This window comes from Alexandromys fortis, unplaced genomic scaffold (genome assembly GCF_014885135.2).
Source record: "Alexandromys fortis isolate MF-2015 unplaced genomic scaffold, M_Fortis_MF-2015_v1.1 scaffold_85, whole genome shotgun sequence".
Lineage (NCBI taxonomy): Eukaryota > Metazoa > Chordata > Mammalia > Rodentia > Cricetidae > Alexandromys > Alexandromys fortis.
The window spans coordinates 2,570,506-2,575,889 of record NW_026067975.1 but is presented as its reverse complement, the minus strand read 5'-3'; positions in this window follow the sequence as shown (position 1 = coordinate 2,575,889).

Sequence of the window (5,384 nt, the reverse complement as noted above, 5' to 3'; positions counted from 1 at the left end):
CATCTGTGCCCAGGATCTATGCCCAGCCTTTGTGCCCAGCATATGTGCCCAACATCTGTGCCTGGCATCTATGTCCAGCCTTTGTACCCGGCATCCGTGCCCGGTCTCTGTGCCCAGCATCTATGCCCAGCATCTGTATCCAGCCTCTGTGCCCAGCATCTATGCCCAGCATCTGTGTCCAGCCTTTGTGCCCGGCATCTGTGCCTGGCATCTATGCCCAGTGCAGTCCTCAGGAACAACTGCAATGAATGTGACAGGCATCTGACACTTCCTGCCAGGCCCAAGTCTGTTGGGACTTGTCTCCTTGGTGGCTGACTAGATGGAAGTGCAAGAAGCTGATCCAGTAGCTGCAGCAGTCACAGACACTTAGGGACTGCTGGGCCCTGGGTTCCCCACCAACGAGTACAGGGTCTGAATTTAAACACTCACTCTGGTGAGACCCTTGAGCTGAGAAGTCAACACAGAAACTCCCCTGAAGCTGGGGAATCCTTGAGGAGCAAACAGAAATTTGTACATAGATGGTTATGTGACCCGCAATGTGAACAATTGCTATGGAGAACCCCAGGAAAGAGAATTTTACAGTGTAAACAAAACATGATGAAACCAGGCCAGAGAAAGGGCTCAGCGAGGAAAGCAGGGGCAGCTTGGCCCAGGGACCTGAGCTGATCCCTGGGAACAGCATAGTGGAAGGAGAGAACCAACAGGCTCTTTTCTAGATAGTCTCCGTGTCTTCATACAAGTTCTGTGAGACACACACAAACACACACAGACTCACACAGACTCACACAGATACAGACATACACAGACTCACACAGACACACACAGACTCACACAGACTCACACAGATACAGACATACACAGACTCACACAGACACACACAGATCCATAAAGACATACACAGACTCACACAGACACACACAGATCCATAAAGACATACATAGACTCACACAGACACACACAGACACGGCAGATACACAAATCCAACAAAAATGTCAAAACAGAAAGAAACATTGTGCAGAGGGTGAGAGCTATCAACTGGAAACATTTACACCCTGAGCACCAGAGGGGGGAAAAATGTGAGAAACTTTGCAATTATTGTGCTCAAAATAACTAAACAAGAGAAGCAAAGAAAAAACACTCAACAGAAGCATAATGCAGAGTCACCAGAAACAAGAACAGATAGAAATTGAGCTGGGGATGTAGACCAGGCTGGGGATGTAGACCAGGCTGGCCCCTAACTCAAAGATCCACCAGCCTCTGCCTTCCCAGTGCTGGGATTAAAGGTGTGTGCCACCACACCCGGCTCTGAGATTTTCTTTAGTTTCTTTCCACAAATTGGCAACTTAGCTGGTTGGGATCTTGGCCTGAGGTCTCCACACCCTTTATTCCATTTTTTTTTTTTTTTTTTTTTTTTTTTTGAGACAGGGTTTCTCTGTGGTTTTGGAGTCTGTCCTGGAACTAGCTCTTGTAGACCAGGCTGGTCTCGAACTCACAGAGATCCGCCTGCCTCTGCCTCCCGAGTGCTGGGATTAAAGGCGTGCGCCACCACCGCCCGGCTTATTCCATTTCTTAATCTGTTTATCTCCTGGAACACAGGATTTAGCTCCATTCCACTTTTTGGAACTCTTTTTCTCCTCAAAATTTATATTTTGTGATTTACCCTGCTTGGTTTGCTCCTTTTCCCTATAAGTCTTTATTAGAGATGCCACTAATATCCACACAACAGAGTCCATACGAGACTGTTTGGAGATTTCTTCTGCTAATGGATTTAATCTAAAACTCTTCACATTAGCCTCAGGCAGACAGTTCAGACAAAGCCACTTTCTTTACCAAAATATCACAAGAATGATGTCTAAGTCACATATTAAAATTCTTCTCTGAAACCTCTAGAGTCAGGTCCCACACTTCATCAGATCACACTCAGCATCGCTGTCTTCCACGCTCCTACTAGGATGACCCAATAAGCTGATTTCCTGACCCAAACTCCCAAAGTCCATATCACTCCAAACAAAAGCACAGTCAAGCCTACTATAGCAATACCCAGTCCATCGTACCAACTTCTGTCTTGGTTCAGCCCATTATCATCATGGTGGGGAGCACGGCAGCACACAGGTAGACGTGGCGCTGGAGGAAGAGCTGAGAATCCTACTTCTTGCAGGCAACAGGAAATTGACTGAGACACTGGGCAGTTTCTTGAGCATAGGAAACCCAGAAACCCACCGCCACAGTGACACACTTCCTCCAACAAGGCCATACCCACTCCAACAAAGCTGCACCTAATAGTACCACTTTCTATGGGCTTGTGGTGGCCAATTACATTCAAACTACCACAATGGCCAATGAGTAGTCTCAGCAGGTGACCTGAGTTCAATTCCTGGGACCCACATAGTGTATGTGTTCCACATTGTGATGTGAAAGTTAGAGGCAACCTGTACATGTACTTTCACATCACAATGTGGAACACACACACATACATATACACACATACATACACACATACAATACACACACGCATACATACATACATACATACACATACACACACAGGATAAATAAATAAATAAATAAATAAATGTAACAGCAGGAGGCAGAAGCAAGCAGGGCTCTGTGAATTCAAGGCTAACCTGGTCTACATAGTGAGTTCCAGGACAGCCAGGGCTGCATAGAGGAACCCTGTCACAGAAAATTAATAAATAAATAAATAAATAAATAAATAAATAAATAAGAGAAAACATCGCAAATATAGTTTGTGATAGGCTGAAGATGGAGCGTTCAAGAAAGGAAAAAAGGAAGGGAAGGAGAGAAAGGAGTGAGTAGGAGAGAGATTGCCGGGGCAATGGGGATGGTGAGGAAAGAACAGGCGGAGGAGAACAGGAAGAGCTGTGCTCTCTGAGCACACCTTTGAATGTAATCATGCTTTTCTAAAAGATGTAAATGTTTACATATTATGAAAGTGGATGAAACCAACAAGCCTAAGATGAAATACAAGCAGAAAGAAATCTAAAATTCTTTTTTTTTTTTTGCTTTGATTTTGATTTCTCTTTTGATAGGGTCTCTTATGAAGCCTTAGCCGGCCTAGACCTTGCTACATGGACCAGCTGCTCTCACAGCTGCACTGGTCCTCTGGCCTCAGCCTCTCAAGCGATGACATCACTGAAATGTACCACCTACATGACTGCCTAAATCATATTTCAGCACCGGGCTCTAACCGACTGAGCTAAACAGCTCGTGGTAAGTCACATTTCAAATGAATAAAGCAACTACCTTTTCAGTGGGAGAGAACTGCAGAGAAATTTGGCCCTCTGCCCTCAGCAAAGATAAGCATTGACCTCTAGCTAGTAGACAAACACGGAGCAGCAATTGTGAAAGTAATCTGTTTGTATTCTAAGATCAATTGAATTAGCAAATACATCTGACTCACAGGAGCGAGGCCTCTCATTGGCAAAGAAGGGAGCTACAGATACACGGGAAAAGAAAAGCTTAGACTTTCGTTCAAGGAGTCAAAACCAGAAATATCAGTATAAACTGTGACTTTTGAAACAGGTTGGAACAGTCTGAGCGCTGGCTCAGTGGCATGGAGCCCAAGGTTGCCGGTTCGAGTCCCAGGTAAGTGAGTTTGTATGTGCTGTGTGTCTGTCTGTCTGTCTCTGTGCTTGTGCTTGGACCGTGCTCTGTTCTGTGTGTGCTTGTGACATGTGTGCCTGCCTGCTGCATAATTCATCGGAAAAAAAAAAAAAACAAAGAAACAGGTTGGGCTGGAGACATGGCAAAGGGTTAAGAGTGCTTGCTCCTTTTATAAAGGACCTGGATTCGGTGCCCAGCACCCGTGTCAGAAGGATCACAGCTTCCTGTAACTCTAGCTTCAACTCCCTTTTGTGACCTCTGAATACATCCAAACACACATGGCATCCACTCACACAGACAGACTAATAAAATTAAAATCTTTAAATGAGAGAGATGGCTCAGCAAGTAAGGGCATTCACTGCCTGGTGTAATGACTTGAGTCTGACCCTTGAACCCACATGACAGAGAGAACCAATGCCCTCTCTCCTTATCCCTTCCCTCCCTCCTTCCTTTTTTCCTTTTTCCTTCCTTCCTTACTCCCTTCTTCCTTCCTTTCTCCCTCCTTCGTTCGTTCCTTTTTCCCTTCCTTCCTTCCTTCCTTCCTTCCTTTCTTTCTCCCTCTTTTGTTCGTTCCTTTCTCCCTCCTTCCTTCCTTCCTTCCCTCCTTCCTTCCTTCCTTCCCTCCTTCCTTCCTTCTTTCCCTTCTCCCTCCTTCCTTTCTCCCTCCCTCCCTTCCTCCCTTCCTCCCTCCTTCTTTCCTTCCTCTCTTTTCTTCTCAAAGGTTTCCTGAAGAAATGGCTGCTCCCAGAATTCAGGTAGAGGAACGGAGATGTTTCTGGATTAAGGAATACTTATAAAATAAAAATGCCATAGAGAAAACAAAAGGGGCAAAGCAGCACGTGTGTCAGTATCAGAATAAGGACGCCATGAGTTGTGACCCGAGGGTCTTGGTAATCTGAGAGGATATAATGTAGAGAGGCAGACGGAACGTGGGGGGCGCTTTCTTTGACACAGAAGGGCAGCTACCAGGTGGAGCAGGAAGAATGGAATGAAACCTCACCACCCGGCGGCTGCCCTCACTGGTGAGGCCAAGAGTCATGAGTGGATGTTAAAGCCACTAGGTGGAAGTTGGATGAGGTGACAGTGCATTTATGTGACACAGAGTATCTCAAGACACTGGCTAACAGCAAAAGTCACAGCAGGAACCGTGGATCAGGAGATGTCACTGACAACACCTGACCCAAGTCACTGACAGGCACCGCGAAGGACTCCACGCTTCGGCTAGCACCACACCCTGAGAAGCAGAGCTGTGGCTAGCATGGGGCAAGGTAGGCGGCAGCTAAGCCTGCCCCAGCGGGGGTCTGAGGAGCAGCTCTCCACGGTGTACCTGCTAGGCACCTCTGCTAACGGCTCAGTTTTCTGCCAACTTGACACAAGCTAGAGCCATCTGGGTGGGGGATCAGAAGTTCAAGATCATTATTGACTATATACTGCTTTGAACCAGAAGCTAACCTGGGCTTACATGAGACATCGCAAAACATCCATATAGGTAAAAGATGTAAAATAATGCCTTTATTTCATGATCCAGGGCTGGATAGTCCCACATGGGCCACATGAACACTGGAGAGACAGAGCCCAGTAACTACTCAATTCAAGAAATCTTTTTTTTTTAAAGATTTATTTATTTATTATGTATACAACATTCTGCCTCGATGTATGCCCGCACGCCAGAAGAGGGCGCCAGATCTCAGTACAGATGGTTTTGAGCCACCATGTGGTTGCTGGGAATTGAACTCAGGACCTTTGGAAGAGCAGCCAGT